This window comes from Rhinoderma darwinii, chromosome 2 (assembly GCF_050947455.1).
Source record: "Rhinoderma darwinii isolate aRhiDar2 chromosome 2, aRhiDar2.hap1, whole genome shotgun sequence".
Taxonomy (NCBI): Eukaryota; Metazoa; Chordata; class Amphibia; order Anura; family Rhinodermatidae; genus Rhinoderma; species Rhinoderma darwinii.
In genome coordinates this window covers 389,400,556-389,427,519 of record NC_134688.1, presented here as the reverse complement: position 1 = coordinate 389,427,519, position 26,964 = coordinate 389,400,556, and positions in this window count along the sequence as shown.

The following is a 26,964-nucleotide window of genomic DNA, read 5'->3' as shown; positions in this document are numbered from 1 at the left end:
AAACCCGCGCCATGGAGTATTTACAGTGCGGGTTTTAGCTTGCTGCCCGAGCAATTCGGCAGCTTAATGTCGAGTCTCCAGCAGTCAGTGACTGGCAAAGACCCTGAGGAGAATATAGAAGCAGCTTTCACTGCTTCTATCTTCTCCGATCTACTCAATGAGCGCTGTGTATATGAATAGAGGCAGCAGCAGATCACCGGGTGCTGTTAGTGGCAGACTGCCACTGGTCACATGATCACCGGGGGCCGTTAGTGGCAGGCTGCTGCTGGGTCTAACTAAACCCAGCACAGTCCTATTAGTGACAATAGTCACTATAAGAGGGCTATTTCCCCTGTAACTGGGGCTGCTGTGCAGCCCCAGTTACATAGGAAAGATAATGTGTAAAAGATTAAAAAATAAAATATAAAGTCCCCCAAATGTCTTTTCTGACCTTTGAGGGACAGACCATAACTCAAAAAAAATAAAAATAAAAATAAAGTACAAAAAAAAGGCATAATAAATACACATAAAACGTGTCCAGACAATTGTTTTACGACTCAGCCGGACAGAACCGATGATAAAGTTGTGCACTTTGCATACTGGTGACAAAAAAGGAAGCAAGAAGCACAATTTGACAAAGCCTACACCCAATACAATGAATACAAAAAATATGAATACTTTATTTAATGAAAAAAACACACAAACTAAAAACAATTAAAAACATCAAAGACAAGCCCATGTAAAATAAACATGGCAAAACCACAGCCACAATATGTGTATCAAATTTGTTGAGATGTGAGGTTAAACATATACCAATCCACGGGTCAAAAAGTAGAACACTGCTCTCCTATAATAAGAAATGAATGGCCCTAAGCTTAGAATATCTCTAAAAAATTAAGAGAGGTCCAAATTAATAGGACCTAAAAAGGTGGAATGAGCATAACGACTCACACTGCAGTGCAAAACCTGTGTCCTAAAACATCACAAATAATGCTAAAAAAAAATATGATAATGAGAATGAGGAAATAAGTTTGAATTAACATGACCCGGGAAGGCTGTGGTATGAAGATAAACCCCACGCGTATCACTACCTCTCTGTGCAGCTTCCTCAGGGGGAAGTAGAGTCCCGTACGAAATGATGCCCGTACTTTGCTTGTCTTACGTTGTGTACTGGTCTGACGTCCCTAGCCGGACAGAAAAACGCTGCATGCAACGTTTTTCCGTATGGCACAGGGAGACATCCAGCGTCATCGAACACAAAACTGTTCCCATAGATACATAAATGTATTGGATATTTTGTGTCCAGTTGTTCCACACTTTTTCAAACCGGGGTAATGTATGGTCTTTATACACAATGATTTTATAATTTAAGCAAGTGCTATGGACTGTGGCTATAATTTCCTTAAGGAAGGGATATGAGGGTTCTTGCAGTGCCTCGTATTGGCCAATTTGCTAGCAAGAAGTATATGAGCGGAAACTGGCTTCTGAGAGTAATTTGATCTCGAAGAATAGTACAGCCAGAGAAGGAGAAGGCAGGATGGCCATTTTAAATACTTGAGGCTCCAAATGGAATTTCATAGGTCAGTTAATAATGAACAAGACCATAGGGTGTGCAACAAAGTGCCTCTACCACCTCAGCTCCTCCAACAAAAATGGGAAACACTTTGGAACATATGGCTATTGCTATTTGGTATGTAATACCCTCGGAGCATAGCTTTCATAGCTGATTCATAGTTGATTCATGGTGAAGAATCTCAAAGAATAGGAGCAAGCAGGGTTGGAAAATATCCAGTACAATTTATTTCCCATATCAAAAAGGTGAAAATTTAATTAAAGGGGTTTTCCGGAAGCACAAAATTACTTTTAGTTAAACTAAACAATGCAAAAACATAACTTTGTAATGTACTTACGTTTGAATCAATGAATGTAGCGTCGTATCCCCTCTTCCGCCACGTGACCGCATAATGTAAAATTTGCAGTTCCTGTGCAGACCCGTCCATTTGCTTCGCTACCTAACTTCCGGTTTCCGGCTTTCACAATGTACGGTTACGTCACAAATGACGTAACTGTACCACGTGTTTCCCCCATCTGCTTAGAGCATGCGTCGTTGCCACACTCCACCACGCATGCTCTGTTAAATGATATGGCTGCGTCTTCAGCAGCCGTGTATGTTCCATTGCGCATGCACAAATTTTAACTATGCGGTGTCGGTGTGTAGTCTGACGGCCGTGTCTTCCGTCGCTCGCTCTCTCCTTCTCCTCCTCACAGTGCGAAGCGCATGTGAGGAGGAGGCGGAGGGTGTATTTTTTTTGCTCCCTGTAGGAGCGGAATCCCCAATCCCCGGCCACAGCTTTGGCAATGCTGTGGCCAGGGATTGGGGATTCCGCTCCAGGAGAAGTCCCTGACTTCACTGTGTCCATATATGGACACAGTGACGTTAGGGACTTCTGAAGTGGAATCCCCGGCAATCTGGCCGGGGATTCCGCTCCAGGAGAAGTCTCTGCCTTCACTGTCCATGTATGGACACAGTGAAGTCAGGGACTTCTGAAGCGGAATCACCGGCGATGTCGCCTTAGATTCCACTCCAGGAAAAGTCTCTGCCTTCACTGTCCATATATGGACACAATGACGTCAGGGACTTAGGAAGCGGAATCCCCGGCGATGTGGCCGGGGATTCCGCTCCAGGAGAAGTCTCTGCCTTCACTGTCCATATATGGACAGTGAAGTGAGGGTTTTCTCCGAGAGCCGACAGGAAAGTGGGGGGGGGGGGGGTGACTATGTACAAGGGCGCAGTGTAGCATTAACTAAAGGGGGGTTGTGTGGCATTGCCTATAGGGGGGCTGTGTGGCATTACCTACAGGGTGGCTGGCTGTGTGGCATTACCTACAGGGGGATGTGTGGCACTACCTACAGGGGGGTTGTGTGGCACTACCTACAGGGGGGGCTGTGTGGCATTACCTACAGGGGGGCTGTGTGGCATTGCTTACAGGGGGGCTGGGTGGCATTACCTACAGGGGGCTGTGTGGCACTACCTACAGGGGGGCTGTGTGGCACTACCTACAGGGGGGCTGTGTGGCACTACCTACAGGGGGGCTGTGTGGCACTAGATACAGGGGGGCTTTGTGGCACTACCTACAGGGGGGCTGTGTGGCACTACCTACAGGGGGGCTGTGTGGCACTACCTACAGGGGGCTGTGTGGCACTGCCTACAAGGGGGGCTGTGTGGCACTACCTACAAGGGGAGCTGTGAGGCATTGCTTACAGGGGGCTGTGTGGAATTATCTACAGTGGGGCTGTGTGGAATTACCTACAGGGGGGCAGTGGCAGTATCTATAGAAGGTAGTGTGTGGCATTATCTACAGAGGGCAGTGTGTGGCAGAAAATTGACAAATGAAATTCATCCATTTTTAAAACGGACAAGGAAAAAAACGGGTGCAAAACGGGATTAAAAACGGAAGCATGGCCCGGAACGGAACGGATGCAAAACGGCCGAGAAAACGAACCAAAACCGCCGTTTTTATCGGCCAACACTCAGACCCTGTCGGGTGAATAGAGCCTAAAGGTAGTTGATGATGCGCCGTGTCTCTACACAGTCGGAAGTGCTGTCTTAGCAAAGACACGGAGCGTCATCAATGATAGAACACGCCCCCTCCTAGTATCTCGTCGTCCACACCTCCTCTTCCTTCAATCTAGGATTTTCTGCGCTGCCTGGCCGCCTTGTCTCTCCTCTAACACGCACCCTCCTCCGACAATCTCGTCGTCCACGCCTTCCCATCGTTCTTCACACTTGTTGTTCACGCACTGCCTGGCCACCTTGTCTCTCCTCTAACACGGCCCGTGTGTCTGTGTGTATATATATGTATGTGTGTATGTATATGTGTGTGTATATGTGTGTGCGTGTGCGTGTACGTGTGCACGTGCATATATATATATATATATACACACACACAAAATTATATATATATATAGATATATATATATATATATATATCTATATATAGCAGAAAAAGAATGGCGACAGCACACTGCGACACTAATTCCACCTAAACCACTAAATATAAATAAATATGCACTAAAGCTAAATCTACTTATAATAGGGAGGTTCTTAGTGCACATTTTGATCAAAAAGTGTTTTCCCACCTGCCACGACAAGGCGACCTCTGTAAGGTAGGAAACTACGCTGCACATACACGCAGAACTGGGACTAAGCCTACATATATACCTGGGGATGGTAGGATCCAGCATTGAACTAATTAAAATCACCCAGGGCAGAATGGGAGGAGTGCAAGAACAAAAATGGAGGCAGTCACTAACCCCACATATATGGATCACATAAACACAACAAAAATGTGAACAGCACATTCCAACTAAATGATATATATATATATATATATATATATATATATATATATATATATATATATATATATATATACACGCACAAAATATATACACTACCGTTCAAAAGTTTAGGGTCACTTAGAAATTTCCTTATTTTTGCAAGAAAAGCACAGTTTTTTTCAATGAAGATAATTAATCAGTAATACACTCTATACATTGTTAATGTGCTAAATGACTATTCTAGCTGCAAACGTCTGGTTTTTACTGCAATATCTACATAGGTGTATAGAGGCCCATTTCCAGCAACCATCACTCCAGTGTTCTAATGGTACATTGTGTTTGCTAACTGTGTTAGAAGGCTAATGGATGATTAGAAAACACTTGAAAACCCTTGTGCAATTATGTTAGCACCGCTGTAAACAGTTTTGCTGTTTAGAGGAGCTATAAAACTGACCTTCCTTTGAGCTAGTTGAGAATCTGGAGCATTATATTTGTGGGTTCGATTAAACTCTCAAAATGGCTAGAAAAAGAGAGCTTTCATGTGAAACTTGACAGTCTATTCTTTTTCTCAGAAATTAAGGCTATTCCATGCGAGAAATTGCCAAGAAACTGAAGATTTCCTACAACGGTGTGTACTACTCCCTTCAGAGGACAGCACACACAGGCTCTAACCAGAGTAGAAAGAGAAGTGGGATGCACAACTGAGCAACAAGACAAGTACATTAGAGTCTCTAGTTTGAGAAATAGACGCCTCACAGGTCCTCAACTGGCAGCTTCATTAAATAGTACCCGCAAAACGCCAGTGTCAACGTCTACAGTGAAGAGGCGACTCCGGGATGCTGGCCTTCAGGACAGAGTGACAAAGAAAAAGCCATATCTGAGACTGGCTAATAAAAAGAAAAGATTAATATGGGCAAAAGCACACAGACATTGGACAGAGGAAGATTGGAAAAAAGTGTTATGGACAGACGAATCGAAGTTTGAGGTGTTTGGGTCACACAGAAGAACATTTGTGAAACGCAGAACAACTGAAAAGATGCTGGAAGAGTGCCTGACGCCATGGTGGAGGTAATGTGATGGTCTGGGGTTACTTTGGTGCTGGTAAAGTGGGAGATTTGTACAAGGTAAGGCCTCATTTACACGAGCGCATTATACGCGCGTGCGACGCGCGTGCTTTTCACGCGTGTCGTACGCACCTATAATAGTCTATGGGGCTGTTTAGACGATGCGTGAATTTTGCGCAGCGTGAGTGCGTTGCGTAAAACTCACGACATGTTCTATATTCTTGCGTTTTTCACGCAACACGCACCCATTGACTTCAATGGGTGCGTGAAAACAACGCATGCCACACTGACGGTCCTGCGTTGCATGCGCGAAAATCACGCAAGAGCTGTCAAAAGGATGAATGTAAACAGAAAAGCACCACGTGCTTTTCTGGTTACAAACATCCAAACGGAGTGTCAAATTAGAGATGAGCGCACCGAACTTCACCGGGTTCGGCCGAACTCGTTTTAACCGAACCCGGCAAAAAATGTTCGGGTACGCGACGTCAGGAGACAGTCACTGCCCACGGTGCTGAAAGACTTAAACTGTTTCAGCACCATGGACAGTGACTTTCGATCACAATATACATATACGTGTAAAAAAAAAAAGAAGTTCTGACTTACCGATAACTCCCGGCTTCTTCCTCCAGTCCGACCTCCCGGGATGACAATTCAGGCCAAGTGACAGCTGCAGCCAATCACAGGCCAAGCACAGGCTGCAGCCAATCACAGGCTGCAGCGGTCTCATGGCCTGCCGCGTCATCCTGGGAGGTGGGGCCGGATGACAAGAGAGGGACGCGTCACCAAGGCAACGGCCGGGAGACCGGACTGGAGGAAGCAGGCAGTTCATGGTAAGTGTGAACGTCTTTTTTTATTCACAGGTTGGTGTAGATTGTGATCGGCATTCACTGTCGAGGGTGCTGAAAGAGTTACTGCCGATCAGTTAGCTCTTTCAGCACCTTGGACAGTGACGGGCGTCGACTACCTCATCTCTATGATGGCGGCTGCGCGAAAATCACGCAGCCGCGCATCATACACGGATGACACACGGAGCTGTCAATTGCCTTTTGCGCACGCAAAACGCAGCGTTTTTTTGCGTGCGCAAAACGCACACGCTCGTGTAAATGAGGCCTTTAAAAGGGATTTTGAATAAGGAAGGCTATCACTCCATTTTGCAACACCATGCCATACCCTGTGGACAGCGCTTGATTGGAGCCAATTTCATCCTACAACAGGACAATGGCCCAAAGCACACCTCCAAATTATGCAAGAACTATTTAGGGAAGAAGCAGGCAGCTGGTATTCTATCTGTAATGGAGTGGCCAACGCAGTCACCAGATCTCAACCCCATAGAGCTGTTGTGGGAGCAGCTTGACCGTATGGTACGCAAGAAGTGCCCATCAAGCCAATCCAACTTGTGGGAGGGGCTTCTGGAATCATGGGGTGAAATTTCTCCCGATTACCTCAGCAAATTAACAGCTAGAATGCCAAAGGTCTGCAATGCTGGAATTGCTGCAAATGGAGCATTCTTTGACGAAAGCAAAGTTTGAAGGAGAAAATTATTATTTCAAATAAAAATCATTATTTCTAACCTTGTCAATGTCTTGACTATATTTTCTAGTCATTTTGGCAACTCATTTGATAAATATAAGTGTGAGTTTTCATGGAAAACACAAAATTGTCTGGGTGACCCCAAACTTTTGAACGGTAGTATATATATATATATATATATATATATATACACATACATATCAATAACAGGATGTGGTTATATTGCTTGATCTGTATATATATATATATATATATATATATATATATATATATATATATATATATATAGTAAATAATAGTGAGACACACTAAGGGCGGGTTCACACATAGCGGAATTTCACTTAAATTCCGCTGCGGACACTCCGCAGCGTTAATCCGCAGCGGAGCCGTTTCTCCATTGACTTTCACTTTAATTTAGCAGTGTTCGTTTACACGATGCGTACAATTCCGCTGCGGAGCATAGGCTGCGGAGCGGAATTTGGTGTCCGCAGCATGCTCTGTCTGTTGCGGAGCAGTGGCGGACTGGTTGCGGACTCATGGCGGAATTTCTCCATTGACTTCAATGGAGAGTCAAAATTCCGCAATGAAGTCCGCAGATCTTATGTGTGCTGCGGAGCGTATTGTTTTTACTACCATGACATTTCTTCATTCTGGCTGGACCTATGTATTTCTAGGTCTACAGCCAGACTGAGGAAGTCAATGGGGCTCCCGTAATGACGGGAGCGTTGCTAGGAGACGTCTGTAAATAGTCACTGTCCAGGGTGCTGAAAGAGTTAAGCGATCGGCAGTAACTGTTTCTGCACCCGGGACAGTGACTACCGATCTCAATATACATGTATCTGTAAAAAAAAATATAAGTTCATACTTACCGAGAACTCCCTGCGTCTGTCTCCAGTCCGGCCTCCCAGGATGACGTTTCAGTGTAAGTGACGGCTGCAGCCAATCACAGGCCAAGCACAGGCTGCAGCGGTCACATGGACTGGAGCGTCATCCAGGGAGGTCGGGCCGGATGCCGAAAGAGGGACGCGTCACCAAGACAACGGGCGGTAAGTATGAAATTCTTTGACTTTCACTAGGGAAAGTGCTGTCCCTTCTCTCTATCCTGCACTGAATAGGGAGAAGAGAAGCACTTTTCCTGCAGTCCGCAGCGGCCAGTCCGCATCAATTTTCTGCACATTTTGTGCAGATCCGCTGCAGAATCTGCAACGCAGATTCTGTGCGGCATTGATGCGGACAGTTGCGGAGGAATTCCGCCATGTGTGGTCATGCCCTAAGGCCTCATGCACACGACCGTAGCCATGTGCACGGCTGTGATCTTCGGGTCGGCCGGCCGCGGAGTGTCACCCGCGAGCCGCCCGCAAATCGCGGGCCGTGCACATGGCCACGTCCATTGTTTTCTATTAGTCTGGACCGCAGAACACGGCCGTAATAAGACATGTCCGTTCTTTCTGCGGTCCAGGCTCCTGGGCCATGCACGGACCTTGGAAACCACGATCGTGTGCATGGGCCCATTGAAATGAATGGGGCCACAATTCTCCCGTGCATTTTCGGAGGAATTGCGCCCACAAAAGCACGTTCGTGTGCATGGGGCCTTACATACATTTATAGTAAATTATGTAAAAAAAGAAAAGTTTTACCATTGTTTGGAGTAGTGTTTGGGGTTTGCTTCACTGTAAGGCCCTGTTCACACAGAGTTTTTTTCAGGCAGAAAATTGTGCCTCAAAATTCCACTTGAATTTTGAGGCAGATTTTGATCTGCCTGCACGCCGTTTGCCACTACGAAAAATGCTTTCTCTGCCCCCTATTGATGTCAGAAGGAGGTCAGATGAGTAAACACCCGAAGATAGGGCATGTCGCTTCTTTTTCCCTCAATGGCCGCGGGCAAAAAACGTGGCAAACGGCGTGCAGGCAGGTCAAAATCTGCCTCCAAATTCAAGACAGAATTTTGATGCAGAATTTTCTGCCAGCAAAAATCTCAGTGTGAACAAGGCCTAATACTGGATCTCTTGGAACAGATCCAGCAGCAGGTGAGGACAATGTGCTGACTGGATTGTGTGTACCAAGATGTCTGACTTAGGTGGAGTGCGCAGACTAAGGCTGGGTTCACACGAGCACATTAACGTCCGTAATGAACGGACGTATTTCGGCCGGAAGTCCCAGACCGAACTCAGTGCAGGGAGCCGGGCTCCTAGCATCATAGTTATGTACGATGCTAGGAGTCCCTGCCTCTCTGCAGGACAACTGTCCCGTACTGTAATCATGTTTTCAGTACGGGACAGTAGTTCAACGGAGAGGCAGGGACTCCTAGCGTCGTACATAACTATGATGCTAGGAGCCCGGCTCCCTGCACTGAGTTCGGTCCGGGACTTCCGGCCGAAATACGTCCGTCCATTACGGACGTTAATGTGGTCGTGTGAACCCAGCCTTACATTTATCAGGCTGTGAAAGGGGCGGGGGAGGGAGATGGGTGCCTGTACTTAGATCAGTGATAGATGGAGGCACAAAGGATAATGATGATTATTACTGTGTAAGACAGTGTGCAGGGAGGGAGCTGTCTGTCTGTAATTTGTAATTAGAGCAGGGAAGGACACTGTGACCATAGAGGGGCATGAAGGTATGCAAATAGCTGAGATGCTTTGGAGGAAGGGGGGGATGCAACTGTCTCCTCAGATACAACAGGGGATCATGGGTATGGTGGGTTACAAGACAGGAAACAGACAGTAAGGGATGTAAACAAACAGCAAGGGATGTAAACAAACAGAAAGAGTAGCAGTGACGATGGAGATCAAACAGAAACTGGTTAGAAGTTTAATAGAGGATATTAGGGAAGGCAAATCAAGGCTGGGGGACACTTTTTATAATTGTTTTTTTCCTGGACAACCCCTTTAATGTATTTTAGTTTTCAAGTGGATGTAAAGGGGCCACAGGCCTTTAACCCCTTCAGGACTGAGCCTGTTTTGGCCTTCGGACGAAGCCGATTTTTCAAATCTGACATGTGTCACTTTATGTGGTAATAACTCCGGAATGCTTTTACCTATTCAAGTGATTCTGAGATTGTTTTCTTGTGACATATTGTACTTTATGTTAGGGGAAAAATTTGGTCGATAAATTTTATATTTATTTGTAAAAAACACCAAGATTTAGAGAAAATTAGCAAAAATTTGCATTTTTCGAAATTTAAATGAATCTACTTGTAAAACAGATAGTAATACCACACAAAATACTTACTAGTTTACATTTTCCATATGTCTACTTTATGTTTGCATCGTTTTTTGAACATTCTTTTATTTTTCTAGGACGTTACAAGGCTTAGAACTTTAGCAGCAATTTCTCATATTTTCAAGAAAATTTCAAAAGCCTATTTTTTCAGGGACCAGTTCAGTTCTGAAGTGGCTTTAAGGGCCTTATATATTAGAAAGTACCCATAAATCACCCCATTTTGAAAACTGCACCCCTCAAAGTATTCAAAACAGCATTCAGAAAGTGTTTTAGCCCTTTAGGCGTTTCACAGGAATTAAAGCAAAGTAGAGGTGAAATTTACAAATTTCATTTTTTTCTTCAAAAATTCATTTCTAATACATTTTTTATGTACCGCAGAAGGTTTTACCCAAGAAATGCAACTCAATATTTATTGCCCAGATTCTGCAGTTTTTAGAAATATCCCACATGTGGCCCTAGTGTGATAATGGACTGAAACACAGGCCTCAGAAGCAAAGGAACACCTAGAGGATTTTGGGGCCTCCATTTTTTTGAATATATTTTAGGCACCATGTTAGGTTTGAATAGGTCTTGTGGTACCAAAACAGTAAAGACCCCCAAAAGTGACCCCATTTTTAAAACTACACCCCTCAAGGAATTTATCTATGGGTATAGTTAGCATTTTGAATCCACAGTTTTTTTGCTAAATTTATTTGAATTAGTATGTGAAGATGAAAATCTACTTTTTTTCTGAAAAAACATAGACATTTTAAATTTTTACAAGGATTAAAGTAGAAATACACCCCAACATATGTATAGCAATACCCCATATGTGGTAATAAACTGCTGTTTGGACCCACAGCAGGGCTCAGAAGGGAAGGAGCACCATTAGGATCTTGGATTTCTGATTTTGCTGGAATAGTTTTCAGTGCTGTGTCGCGTTTACAATGCACTGGAGGAACCAAAATAGTGGAAACCCCCAAAAAGTGACCCCATTTTGGAAACTACACCCCTGAAGGAATTTTTTTAGGGGTAAAGTTAGCATTTTGACCAAACAGTTGTTTTGCTGAATTAATTGGAATTAGTCTGTAAAGGTAAAAATCTACTTTTTTGCTGAAAAAACGTAGACATTTTTAATTTTTACAAGGAATAAGGGAGAAAAAGCACCCCAACATTTGTAAAACAATTTCTCCCGATTACATAAATATGCCATATGTGGTAATAAAGGGCTGTTTGGACCCACAGCGGGGCTTAGAAGGCAAGGAGCGCTATTTGGCTTTTGGAGCTCAAATTTAGCTGGAATAGTTTTTGGGTGTCATGTCGAATTTGCAAAGCCCCCGAGGGACCAAAACAGTGGACGTCCCCCAAAAGTAACCCAATTTGGGAAACTACACCACTTAAGGAATCTAGGGGTATAGTGAGCATTTAGACTCCACATGTCTTTTGCAGAATTTATTAGAATTAGGCCGCGAAAATTAATATCAACATTATTTCCACTAAAATGTAGAATTTTTTCAATTTCACGAAGGATAAAGGAGAAAAAGCACCCCAATATTTGTAAAGCAATTTCTCCCGAGTACAGCTATACCCCACATGTGGTCATAAATGCTTTTTCATTAGAAAGTAATTAACCCTTTCCGGACTGATCCATGTTTTTCTTTTTCTTTTTAATTTTTCCCTCCCCGCTTTCCGAGAGCCATAACTTTTTTATTTTTCTGTCAATAGAGTGGTGTAAGGGCTTATTTTTTACGGGACAAGCTTTAGTTTTATTTTGTACCATTTTTTGGTACATACACTATTTATTACATTTTTTGGTAGAGCCAAGGTGACCAAAAAACAGCGTATTTGCCGTTTTAAATTCTTTATTTCTCACGGTGTTCACCGTGCGAGTTAAATAATTGTATATTGTAATAGTTTAGACTTTTATGGACGCAGCGATATTAATTTTGTGTATTTTTTTTATTTTTTTACATTACTTTAGAGAAAAAATTTGAAAAGGTGAAAAACTGTTTTTTTTGGACTTTAAATATTTATTTAAGGGGGCGAGGCCAACTGCCGACAGGACCAGTCGCATGCTCTAGGAGCTCCGCTCTCAGTCCCGATTTCCCTACCTTTATCCTGCTGACCTTCCGCTACAATTTCGCACAGAGCCAGCAGACGATCCCGCCAACGAAAAGAGGGTAGTATGAACCGCACACGGCAATCCCTGGCTGCAGAGAAGCTGAATGAGTTTGCTCGCGCTGCTCCTCAACATGGCGCCGGCGCTTCTTCTTCCTTGCCGCCTCCCTCACCAGAGAGAGAACAACAGGATGTCCCACCTGCACCCGAGCCAGAGCTCACGCTGATGCAAGTGTCGACCAGACTCCTGGATGCCATACAGCTCTCCACCTCCTCCCTGACAGGGAAGATTGCAGAAGTAAAGTCTGATGTGGGCCTCCTAAGGCAGGACCTGCAGAATGCAGAATTTTTAAGGGACCGAGTGAGGGAGACGGAGGACCGCATCTCTGGACTGGAAGATAGAGTGGCACCAGTTAGACAGGGTGGCTAATCAATGGCTACAGCGGGCAGACGACCTGGAAAATCGTCTGTGCCGCAATAATATACGGATCCTAGGGCTTCCAAAGCACTGTGAAGGCAGAGACCCCTGCTACTTTATTGAAGCCTGGTTTAAAGAAATTCTACCGAATGCTGTATTGTCGTCGTCTTACACAATTGAAAGGGCGCACCGTATACCTGGCAGACCACCACCACCTGGCGCTCCACCAAGACCCCTGCTAGCACGCTTTCTCAGCAGTCGAGACCGTGACGCTATACTGCAAGCTGCCCGTACACATGGAGAAATCCAATTTCAGAATACTACTATCCTGCTTTTTCCGGAATTTTCCGCTGCATTACAGAAAACGAGGGCTTCCTTTGTACAAGTCAAGAAGCGGTTGCGAGATCTTCAAATCCCTTATTCAATGGCGTTTCCAGCACGATTGAGAGTTATGCATCAAGACAAGACGGTTTTCTTCAACACTCCATTGGAAGCGGGTGACTGGCTGACTTCCCTGGGACGATCTCCTCAAAGATAGACTTGAATATTGCAGCAATCTATGGAACTGTTCACCGTGAACGTTTTGTTCTATCTGCCTTCCTGCACGGGATTTCGTTTTGGACGTCCAGATGAATATTAGCCTGTCTTATCCTGAAATGGTGTCCTCATGCTAATTTTGCCTTATATTATACTGGTAGTTTTTCATATATAAGTTCTGAGAGAAGATTTGCGGAATATTTAGTAAAACTACTGTTCTTTAATATTGCGTTGAAGTATTTGGTAACGAGATATAAGCGACTTTAAAGTGTATTATTTACTGTACATATGACCTCTCAATTTAAATTGGTAATTTAAATTATGGGCGGGTGGGAGCTGGCCTTCGTTTTCTAGAGAAATAGTATGCAATGTCTGTTGTTAGCGGTCAATTATCCGCGAAATTGGGAATCATAACGCTGGTTCCTTTATTTTCCTTGTGCCTTTATTTTTCCTCTGTTCTTGTTCACCTGTATTAGCCATCTAATATATAGGTGATCCCCCGTTTTGCCTCAACTATCACTTCTGTGATACAAAAACGCACAACACTCAGTGCGTAGCTGTTTAAAACCTAGCTGTTTCACTGCTTATCTCAACTGACGGTATTTCTTATTGCTCTCTTACTAGACTATTCTTAACTATCGGTATATCATGACATTATCTATTCTTTCTGTGAATGTGAGGGGTCTGGGAGACTCCCATAAGAGGAATCTGACTTTTTCATTTATCCGGCAGCATGATCCGCAGATAATATGCCTTCAAGAGACACATCTTATACAATCTACTGCCCATTGCTTAAATAGAATATGGATTCAGTGGTTGTCCCATTCTACACACAGCACATATTCCAGAGGGGTTTCCATTTTGATACATAGATCGCTCAGATGGGAACCTGATGTGGTGCAGACGGACAAGGAGGGCAGGTCAATCTTCATACATGCTTGGATTGAAGGTCAGCAGTTCGTACTTATTGGACTTTATCTACCTCCTCCAGCCTCCATGAAAGTGTTGTATGAGGTGGCTAAATTTGCATCCCAATTCCCCGCGGCTGGGGTGATTTGTATGGGAGACTTCAACCTCCTTCTACATCCTTCCACAGACAAATTTTATCCTGGACCTGTACCCGGACATCTGCCCAGGTCTTCTCCTCTGGCTGGATTCTTGGGGGAGATGGGGTGGCTGGACATGTGGAGACAACGTCATCCAAATGGCCGCGAATATACATGCTTCACACCTGGGAGAAATTCACTGTCTAGGATTGATTATGTGTGCAGTAACTCCAAAATCTACAGTATGCTAGAGCTTATCTCTCATTTGCCCCGAGCGATGTTGAATCACTCGCCTATAATAGTGAAACTCAACCTACGACCCCACCACCTGTATAGAGGGCCTAGGAAGGTCCATCCATTCTGGCTCACGGTCTTTGGGGATCAGGACCGCATCCCGGATCAATTGGCAGTGTTCTTTTCAGAAAATCTTCCCTTTGACAACCACTCGGCCCTATGGGACGCGTTGAAGGCATACCTGCGAGGGTGTCTGCAGTCCTCGATCTCCTACCACAAAAGACAGGCCTCAAGGATGGAACAGCTGCAAGCTGCTGAGTGCTTGACATTGGAAGCCGCATTTATAGAGGATCCCACTCCGTTAAACCAACAAACTTGGCTACAGAAAGGCAGGGAATATGTCCATCTCCTCCATGAAAAAACTAAACGTTGCATATTCTTCTCCAATCAGAAATACTTTGAGCTAGGCAATTAATCCAGTAGTCTGCTGGCACATCTTGTTCATAGTAATTCCGCCTTGCCGGCCATATTGCATATTCACTCCGTGACAGGGGAAGTGGTACACGACAATGAGCAGATTCTGGCACGTTTCTCTGAATTCTACAACGGACTCTACGACTCTAAATTACAGATGTCTCCACAGAATATCAGGGATTACTTGCTGGGGCTGGATATTCCGCAGCTAACGGAGTCTCAGAAGGAGTTTATGGATGCCCCTATTACACTGCCTGAACTAGCAAAAGCTCTGACCGCCTTGGCAAAGGGTAAAACCTATGGCCATGATGGAATCCCCCTGGAAGTATACATCAAATATCAGGACCAACTCCTACCACAGTTACTAGATGTATTGAATGCTTCTTTTAAAGAAGGGATCCTGCCGGCCTCGTTTTACGATGCGACTATTATTGTACTTCTGAAGCCTGATAAAGCACCATTGGATTGTGGGTCCTACAGGCCCATCTCTCTACTCAACACAGTTTACAAATTGCTGACTAAAGTACTGGCACTCAGACTGAACTCCGTCATTTCTGATATTATTCACCCGGATCAATCCGAATTCATTCCTGGGAGGAGTACGTCTGATAATTTGAGGAGAGTTCAGACGGTGGCGCAGATAGGTGAACGTACCAACAATGACTGGGCCTTGGCCTCCTTGGATGCTGCTAAGGCTTTCGGCTCTGTGGAATGGTCCTACCTAGTTAGTGTTCTATCCAGCTTTGGCTTTGGCCCTGCATTTGTGACATGGATACAGACCATTTATAAACATCCCAAAGCTAACATAGCACTGAACGGCCTAACATCTACCTCCTTTGACCTTGGAAGGGGAACGAGACAGGGCTGCCCCCTGTCACCCCTGCTCTTTGCAATGGCAATGGAACCGCTGGCAATACTCATCAGATCGGACTCGGACGTAAAGGGGGTCCCACACAAGACGGGTGAGGACCGTATTGCTTTGTATGCAGATGACATTATGCTATTTGTTTCGCAGACACAGTCCTCCCTCCCGAGAATGATGCATCTTATTAACACCTTTGGAGACTACTCTGGACTTCGCATTAATTGGTCCAAATCAACCATTTTGTTTCTACAGCCTGGGGATCCACAGCCTGTGGGCTCCACGAGAGAAGGTCTTGCTGTAGTTGATCATTTTAAATACCTGGGCATACATATTGCCAGAAAAGCGGCTCTTTCCCTACAACTCAATGTGTATCCTCTATTGACCGTTTCCAGAGAAAAGTTTAAGACCTGGGCAGCCCTTCCCTTGTCAGTCATGGGGCGAATTAATCTGATTAAAATGGTGATACTTCCGAAGAGTCTTTATATTCTACAACATATCTTCACTCCTATACCAAAGTCCTTCTTCCGACAACTGGAGTCTCACATCATTTCCTTTATATGGGGAAGGTCTAGGTCAAAACTGGCCTTACAGAAGCTACAAAGACCGAAGGAGATGGCCGGTATCGCACTCCCGGACATTTATCTATACTATTTGGCTGGCCAACTCAAATACCTTGGCGCCTGGACTCAAGCCAATTGCCCTCCGGGCCTTGAGGGCATGTTACTGGACTATTCTGCGCATGAATCACTGTGGCCGGTGTTGTTTCATCAGGGAGTACCAGGGTCCTCTTTACTGCCTGTCTGTCGAGTGGCAAGGGGAGTTTGGAAAGTGGCTATGACTATTTCAAATTTTTCGGACATCCCCGCGGAAACTCCTCTGTGGCAAAATATGGTGCTGGACTCCCTAGTTAGGTACCCGGATGCCGCATACTGGATTAATGTGGGTATTACAGTGCTTGGAGATGTGTATGAAAATAATATATTTCTGTCTTTTGAACAAATGCAGAAAAAATTTCAGCTTCCTCGACAACACTTCTTCAGATATCTACAGTTGCGTTACCTCCTTGCTACACAGTTTCCGGGTCAGCGTCAGCCCATCTCCTCCTATCCGCTCATTGGGGTGGTCCGATCACAGGGCCCCAGAGGTCTGATATCTACTATTTACGCTCATCTGCTTGAACAGAAGGCTAATGCGGCCCCGTTGCCGATTGTTTCCAGGTGGTCTCAGCTAATTCCATCTCTGACGGAGGACACTATTGAAGACCTACTGCAATCACAGTTGCATGTATCACCTGCTGCCAATAACAAGCTCATCCAGTTGTACTATATCCACCAGGCGTATCTGACACCTCAGCGTTTATTTAAAATGAAATACATATCGGAACCTGCATGCCCGAAATGTTCTCATGCACCAGCTGACTTCTGGAATATGGTATGGATGTGCCCACATATCCGGTCCTACTGGTCAGAGATCATCGGATTCCTCAACTTAATGCTGCTATTCCCTGTAGTGGGGTCTCCAGAATTGTGTCTATTCGGAATACTGGTCGATGATATATGGTCCATTCATACTAGAATCTTTTTGCAGGAGACCCTATTTTTGGCCCGTAAAGGCATATCTATGAGATGGATGGATCGCCGACCTCCTAAGGTTGCAGTATGGAAACAGATGGTTAATTCTACTATATCGTATGAACGTATCATTTTCAAACATAGAGATAGGCCAGACAAATTCAATAAGATATGGGACCTGTGGTGCAGCAACTCCGACACCACGTACTCCCCTGGGGAGCTGGATATAGCAGTAGACGCGGCGAGGGGGGGGGGAGGGGGAGGTAGCTGGAATATGGTTTGTCTGACTAAGCAGTGGATCTCCCGGACCTCTCACATATAAACACATTTGTATGAGCCTAATGATGTATATGATCTAATTTATAAATTTATTCTCTGTGATTTCTTTATGCCTCATTTGTGTAGCGGAGAAAACAGTGTGGAAATGTTGTTGAGATTTGTACAGCACCTGCGAGTGCTCTGTTGTATTAATAGGGACACTGTTGTCCTTTACCTTTTTTTATGCCTTATGTTGTGATGAAGCAAACTTACTTTTCAATAAAACGAGTTTAAAAAAAAATAATATTTATTTAATTTTTTTCACTAACTATTTACTTTTGTTTTTACAAATTTTATTAATCCCCATAGGAGATTTGAACCAGCGATCGTTAGATCACTGGTAGAATACACTGCAATACTAATGTATTGCAGTATATTGCCATTTTTACATGCTCCTGTAACAGCGTGATCAGTGTTTCTGTCCGTTAGTCCCGGGTGTCAGTTGTAATACACAGCTGACAACGGAAGCGTATGGTACGGGCTCAGTGAGTGAGACGCTCAATACATCTACCCCACACCACAACATGCTATTAAGTAATGGTGCGCAAAAAGGTTTAATGCGCAGCGGATGGTGCAAAGTGAAAATTACAATTTTCGACTGATGTGCACTATATGTTGTGCCCAGTTTGTGCCACAAATACCACAAATAAAATATTAACAGGGTTCTCCCGGGTAGGGCGATGCCATATCAGTGGACGTAAACGGCTGTTTTGGCACGCTGTAGGGCTCAGAAGGGAGGGAGCGCCATTTGGCTTTTGGAGCACAGATTTAGCTTGGTAGTATCTCTGGCGTTTTGCTGCTATTTCAGTTTATAATGTGGGGGCATATGTAGGCTGGGCAGAGTACATCAGGGGCATAATAAGAGGGTATAATATTGGGGTAAATAAATAATAATCCGCAGATATGTGGCCAGTGTCGCACTGATAAATGGCGCCCGATCTTATCCACTTTTGGAACACTGCACATTTTGCATCGCTATATTCTCGGAGACAGAACTTTTTTTATTTTCTCACCACCGGAGCCGTGTGAGGGCTTATTCTTTGCAGGACAATCTGTCATTTTCATTGGTACCATTTTGGGGTACATGCGATTTTTTTTGATCACTTTTTATTCCATTTTTCGTCAAGCAAGGTGACAAAAAACCATAAATTCTGACAATGTTTTTTATTTATTTTTTACGGCTTTTACCCTGGGCTATAAATGACCATTATACTTTATTCTGCGGGTCGATACGATTACGGCGATACCATATGTATATCGTTATTTTTACATTTTGCAGCGTTTGTGCAATAAAATAACTTATTTATAAAATATACTATTTTTTGTGTCACCATATTCTGAGAGCCATAACTTTTTTATTTTTCAGTCAAAAAAGCTGTGTAAGGGCTTGTTTTTTGCGGAACAGGATGTAGTTTGTATTGGTACCATTTTGGCGTACATGCGACTTTTTTATCACTTTTTATTGTATATTTTGGGAGGAGTGGTGACCAAAAAATAGTGATTCCTGCATTGTTTTTAGTTTATTTTATTTGCGGTGTTCACCGTGTGGGAAAAAAAATATTATAGTTTTATAGATGGGGTTGTTATGAACGCGGTGATACCAAATATCTGTACTTTTTTTTTTACGTGTTCGTTTTTTTTCCTATAATAAAAGACTTATTATAGGAAAAAAAGCAGTTCTTGTTTATGTCACTTATAACTTTTATTTTTACACTTTTTTTAAAATATTTTTATTCTTTTTTTTACTTTCTTTACTTGTCCCACTAGGGGACACTTAGACTTGCAGCTCTGATCGCTGCTGGAACACATTACACTACATACATAGTGTAATGCATTCCAACTGTCATTGTGATGTGACAGTCACACTGACAGGAAGCCTACGACGACCACCCTCTGGCTGGTTCTCGTAGGCTTCTGTACATGGCAGCCCGGAAGCCATTGTCTGGCGTCCGGTTGCCATGGGTACCATCGCCAGCCCCCGTGATTTCATGTGGGGGCTGCCGATCTCCGCTAAAATCCTTAGATGTGGCGATCGGAATCGACCGCCGCATCGAAGGGGTTAACTGCCGAAATCAGCGGCGATGGGCCGCTGATCGGCAACAGGGAATGCAGGGCAGACACCCTGCACAGTTAACCGCCGCTGCGGTGTAGCGCCGCGCGGCGGTTAACTTTCAAAGCACAGACGTAACTGCACGTCGAGGTGCGCAAAGTTACTGCTCACCTCGACGTGCATTAACGTCAAGGTGCGGGAAGGGGTTAATACTAATGAGGGGTTGTGACAATAATTGGATATCAGCATAAAAAAAATAATATATGGGAATTTGTAACATTGCTGGTGGGAATAGAGAAGTGTGGTAGGAAAGGGAGACTTTCAAAGATATATAAAGTAATGAATGATGAAAGGAGTCAAACTATTCTAATGCCTGCTCAGGGGAGATGGTTACAGGACATGGGGGAGATAAGGGAGTCCCAATGGAAGAGAATCCTATTGAATATCCCTAAAATCTCAAATGGACCATAGCTTTGGGTCACCCAACTCTTTATTTTTTAATAGAGCATATTATTCCCCCTATAGGTTGGCAAAGATGTATAGGAAGCCTGAAGCAAAATGCCCTAAATGTGAAGGAGAAAAATATGATCTTATACACATGCTTTGGCTATGTCCCATGGTTAAGAGATTTTGGGAGGATGTCCTGAAGGATATCTTGGAGCGATATGGGATCAAAGTCCCATGGGATGTGATTATATGTGTATTGGGTTACGATGGATTTAAGACTACAAGAGAAAATAAGAAGGAAGTACTATTGAAACTCCTGAAACTGGGCACATAAGACAATTATCTTTAAATGGATTAAGCAAGAACCACCATGTGGGAGTTTCTGGAGGCAATAAATAAGATGCTACAATATGAAAAAAATCTACTATCTAGGGAAACATAGGAAGGTTGAATTCGAGGGGCTGTGGGGAAAATGGTTGGAATAGTGGATGTAAAGTATGATTTATCTATGGAAGGGGAGAGATAGGGAGGAGGAATATTATTAAATAAAAAATTTTTGGGGGGTGGGAGGAATGTGGGTAGGATAAAGTGTTACTGCTCAGGTTTATATGATGGTGTGAGTGTAGTGGCATTAGGTATGGGACGTTTGTTGGAGATATGAGATCTAGTGCTAAATAGGGTATAGTAAACTATGATGGATTATTAGAACTATGTGTATATGAGGTTATTTGATGAGTAGGTATACAGGCCTATGTTGAAACAGGCTCAATATAGATCATAAATAGCAGCAGGGACAGAGGGCATCCCTGACGGGTCTTATTTGTTATCAACAATTTGTCACAGAGTTTCCCATTGAGTATGTTTTATGCAGAGGGCAAAATCTATAGGGCTTTTATAGTGTTTAAAATGGTGCCCTGGAAACCCAAAGTTTGGGCTATAGTAGTGCCAGCAGGGGGTGGTGTGAACCCTTCTTGTCACTAAGGGATTTGACAAGGAGCTACTCCAGGGAGCGGAGTCTAAGGGAACCCCAGGTCTTCACTCTTTAACCCCTGTACAGGGATTAAGCTCTGCGGGGGAACCACAGGTCGCTACCCCTTAAATAGTCTTCCTTAGTGACGGATGACGTAGGAGGAGGCAGAGTAAAAAAACGTAGCTTTATATCTGGGCAAGCAGCTGAGGTTCAACTCGGTTAAACGTAGCGATATGGTCAGGGCAGGAGGCAGGCATGGATGGTCGAATACATACAATACAACAATACCACAGAGAAACTCAGGAACACAGGGAACACTGAGGAACCAAATTGCTCTGGCAATATATAGTAGAGCTGACAAGGCTTTTGCAGATGGTCAGGTGATTGGCACTTGTTGGTCTTTTAAGAATACAAGGGTCAGCGTGTGCTAGGACTCAGAGGAGTGTGTCAGTGGCGGCCACCAGACGCCAAAGTAGTAGACAGAGGGAGGATGCTGGCCACAGGTTAGCATAACATATTGGCAAGGGGACGTGGCGATCATGACACTAGGAGTCATGGGTAACCATCCAAAATGATGTTAAGGACTCATCTGGTATTTTTTGCAACTTGGAGGCCGCTAATAAAACCACCTGGTTCCACTAGGTGAAAATCAGAAGTAGTCAGTTTTGAAATTTCGGAATATTTATTTGAATACCTATCTTGTGCCTTATTTAACCCCTTCACGCACCTGGACGTAACTGCACGTCCTGGTGAGGTGTGTGAAGTATGAAGCGGGCTCACACGCTGAGCCCTTTCCATACGCTGCGGATGTCAGCTGTGTATTACAGTTGACACCATGGACTAACAACCAGGAACAGCGATCCCTCTATTTCTGGCTGTTTAACCTAATGATCGCTGGTTCAAATCCCCTAGGGGGTCTATTAAAAAGTTTCCTAAAGTTTTTAGTAGTGAAAAAAATATATAAAAAAATGAAATAAAATTGGTATTGCCTCATCCATAAAAGTCCAAAATATTACAATATAACATTATTTAACTCGCACTTTGGACGCAGTAAAAAAAATAATTAAAACACCAAAATCGCTGGTTTTTGGTCACCTTAGCACTCAACAAAATTAAAAAAAAGTGACAAAAAGTTGTATGTACCAAAAAATTGTACCAATCAAAACTACAGCTCAAACTACAGGGTGAGCCATTTATATGGATACACCTAAATAAAATGGGAATGGTTGGTGATATTAACTTCCTGTTTGTGGCACATTAGTATATGGGAGGGGGGTAACTTTTCAAGCTGGGTGTTGACCATTTTGAAGTCGGCCATTTTGTATCCAACTTTAGTTTTTTCAATGGGAAGAGGGTCATGTGACACATCAAACTTATCGAGAATTTCACAAGAAAAACAATGGTGTGCTTGGTTTTAACATTACTTTATTATTTCATGAGTTATTTACAAGTTTCTGACCACTTATAAAATGTGTTCAAAGTGCTGCCCATTGTGTTGGATTGTTAATGCAACCCTCTTCTCCCACTCTTCACACACTGATAGCAACACCGCAGAAGAAATGCTAGCACAGGCTTCTAGTATCAGTAGTTTCGGTTGCTGCACATCTCGTATCTTCACAGCATAGACAATTGCCTTCAGATGACCCCAAAGATAAAAGTCTAAGGGGGTCAGATCGAGAGACCTAGGGGGCCATTTAACTGGCCCAAGACAACCAATCCACTTTCCAGGAAACTGTTCATCTAGGAATGCTCGAACCTGACACCCATAATGACATAAATAACTCATGAAAGAATAAAATAACGTTAAAACCAAGCACACCATTGTTTTTCTTGTGAAATTATCGATAAGTTTGATATCTCACATGACCCTCTTCCCATTGAAAAAACTAAAGTTGGATACAAAATGGCCGACTTCAAAATGGCCGCCATGGTCAACACCCAGTTTGAAAAGTTTCCCCCCTCCCATATACTAATGTGCCACAAACAGGAAGTTAATATCACCAACCATTCCAATTTTATTTAGGTGTATCCATATAAATGGCCCACCCTGTACATCTCGTCCTGCAAAAAAGAAGCCGTAACACCACTCAATCGATGAAAAAAAAAAAAAAGTTATGGCTCTCAGAATGTGGTGAAACATTTTTTTAACAGATATTTTTTATTGTAAAAGTAGTAAAATATAAAAAAATCTTTATAAATTTGGCTATAAATTAAAAAAAATGGCTTTGTCCTGAAGGGGTTAATGGCTGCATTCCAAGAGCCATAACTTTTTTTATTTTTTACCGTCAATGTAGTTGTATGATTGCTTATTTGCCATAACTTTTTTTCATGTAGAGTATTTATAAGATACAGATGTGTCCTTCCTAATCTTTCCTCTTATCTCAACATATCCTCAGATGTGTGGCATTAGGTGACCAGCTTTGAAAAAAAACATGATTTTGTGATACTCTGTCATGATATGTCTATGCTATAAGTGTCTATGTGTGGCCACCAGTGGGTGTTATCTGAACTGCAGCATGTAAAGGGTTTTGTTAACATGTATCAATATTGTGTTGAATTGGTTTCATAACAAAATGGAGTCTTTAACCAAATTCAAGCAAAGATTAGGGTGGACACATCTGTAGGGAATTTTACTCAAGGTCTGTTACCAAGAAAAGTAGAAGACCTCCAGTTCAGCACCATAATTATGCAATGTAGTAAGCGGTGCTTTCCCATTATCCGGTGATTCACAGTAATCGATTACAACATTCGGTTACGGTTAATAAGAGTTTTTACAGGGGAGCCTCAGCAGTATGTGATTTGTTTGTCCCTGAGAGCAATAATAAGAGCTACATCTTCAGCTAAATTGTTATGTGCATCTATGAGTTGGTTATGGGAATCAACAAAGTCACCGATTTAGTCTTCTATATGGTGAACTCTAGTATCTAAGTCATATACTAAAGGGTAAATGAGAGAAAGAATCTATGTAACGTCTGTGTAGAGATTGAAAGCCCGCCGCATTCCTTTAAGCAATCTGCCAGAGGCTGGTTGATCAGAAGTCCGAAAGATAATGAAAACCTCTGTGGCAATAGAAGATCAGGAAGAAAGAGGAGCTTGGTTTATCACCTTTTTATTGAGTGGAAAGATTTGTTTTGCAGGACTCCTCGTGGCAGGAAACGATGGTTCACCATCCATTCTGTGACGTCAATGTTTACATGCTAAGCTGGGCGACTTGCATACAGAGGAGGTGGTAAGCCAAGCCCTGTTTAGCACGTAAATAGCGACGTGTCGTCTCAGAAGGGAGGGGGAGCAGTTCTCAGAGAGAGATGAGCCTGAGAGGCTAATACTGTAAAGTACACAGCTTCTGGACCATGGTGCGTATAATGGGATGTCGCACAAGCACTGGATTTACATAACAGTCAATTAGTACAGTATGTGTTTTTGTAATGATGGGGTAGGGAGACAGACAGGTGAGCCCTAATCTACCTGCCACTCAGTCCCTGCCTACTTGCACAGCCCGTCCTAGGCGACGGCGTACAACTGGGCGACGGTCCCTACGCTCAATATGTGCACGACAGACAAACAGGGTACACAGAAGCTAAGGGAAATGGGGCAGTTGCCCACGGCAAGACCGTGAGCAACAAGAGTAGTGAACGAGCCGAGTCAAACCAGGAGTGTACGAGGTACCAAACGCAGAGCAGGAGCGTAGTCAGTAAAGCCAGGGTCAAAATGAAGCAAGGTCAATAATGATAGCAGGAACAGCAGAGCCAGGAAACAGGAAAGAATCACAGGCAGAGACAAGCAGGAAATTAAGGTATAAATAGACCGAGTGTGGGAGCTAGAACCGTCTGGCCAGGCTGTGATAGGTTCTCCCACTCCTGAGCCTACCAGCTGAGTGGTAGCAGATCGAGTCACTCTATCAGACTTAGGAGCAGGTGCAGACTGATTAACCACGGGCGTCGACACAGAAGCTGTGTCTGGCAGATCCTTTACAGTACCCCCCCTTATATGAGGGGCCACTGGACCCTTGCTAGGTGGGCCTGGCTTTTTGGGGAACCGAAGATGGAACCTCCTGAGCAATACCCCTGCGTGAACATCCCGGGCGGGTACCCAAGTCCTCTCCTCAGGCCCGTATCCTCTCCAATGGACCAGGTACTGTAGGGAGCCTTGGACCATCCTGCTGTCCACAATCTTGGCCACCTCGAATTCTACCCCTTCAGGGGTGAGAACAGGGATCGGAGGTTTCCTCGAGGTAGCCAAGGATGGGGAGCAGCGTTTCAGGAGGGAGGCATGAAACACGTCGTGTATTCGAAAAGACGGGGGTAACTCCAGTCGGAAGGCGACAGGGTTAAGGACCTCAATGACCTTGTACGGCCCTATATACCGGGGAGCAAATTTTTGGGACGGGACTTTAAGGCGCAAATTTTTTGAAGACAGCCACACCAGATCCCCAACCACAAACAAGGGGTTAGCAGAACGTCTTCTATCTGCCTGAGTATTTTGTATGCTCTGGGATGCCTCTAGGTTCTTCTGAACCTGGGCCCAGACTGTGCACAGTTCCCGATGAACGACATCTACCTCGGGATTGTTGGAACCACCAGGTAAAATGGAGGAGAACCGTGGATTAAACCCAAAATTACAGAAAAAGGGGGAGACCCCTGACGAGTTACTGAGCCGGTTATTAAGGGAAAATTCGGCGAGGGAAATGAAGGAGACCCAATCATAATGACAGTCAGAGATAAAACACCTTAAATATTGTTCTAGAGAATGATTAGTCCTCTCGATTTGGCCATTAGTTTCAGGATGGAAGGCCGAGGAGAAGGACAGATCAATCTCCAACTTTTTACAGAAAGCTCTCCAAAACAATGAAACAAATTGTACCCCTCTGTCAGAAACTATATTGACAGGAACCCCATGGAGACGCACAATGTGTTTGACAAACAAGGTAGCTAACGTCTTAGCATTGGGTAGTTTCTTGAGGGGCACAAAGTGGCACATCTTACTGAAGCGGTCTACTACAACCCACACCACCGACTTGCCTTGATATGGAGGCAGATCGGTGATAAAATCTATGGAGATATGGGTCCAAGGTCTCTGGGGAATGGGCAAAGAACATAGTAAGCCCGCTGGTCGGGACCTGGGAGTCTTGGACCTAGCACAAATTTCACAAGCGGCAACGTAGGCCTTAATGTCTTTAGGCAACCCAGGCCACCAATAGTTTCTGGTAATGAGGTGCTTGGTACCCAGGATGCCTGGGTGGCCAGATAGTGCAGAGTTATGATTTTCCCTGAGTACCCTTAGCCGGAATTGCAGGGGAACAAACAGCTTGTTCTCAGGAAGGTTCCCGGGAGCTGAACCTTGATCAGCCGCAATTTCGGAGACTAAGTCAGAATCAACAGAAGAAATGATTATACCTGGGGCAAAACACAAGCAGGATCTTCCTCCGAAGGAGGGCTGGCCATGAAGCCAGGGCTGGCCAGTTCATTAGCTTTAATATTTTTATACCCAGCCCTATAGGTGACCAAAAAGTTGAATGTAGTAAAAAAACAACGCCCATAGAGCTTGTCTCGGGTTAAGCCTCCGGGCAGATTCTAGGAAAACCAGATGCTTGTGTTCGGTAAGGACCGTTACCTGGTGCCTAGCCCCCTCCAGGAAGTGGTGCCACTCTTCAAATGCCCATTTAATGGCTAAGAGTTCGCGGTTGCCAATGTCATAGTTACTCTCAGTGGGCATGAACTTCCTGGAGAAGTAGGCACAGGGACGGAGATGGGTGAGGGACCTGGTACCCTGGGACAAGACAGCACCCACTCCCACCTCGGAGGCGT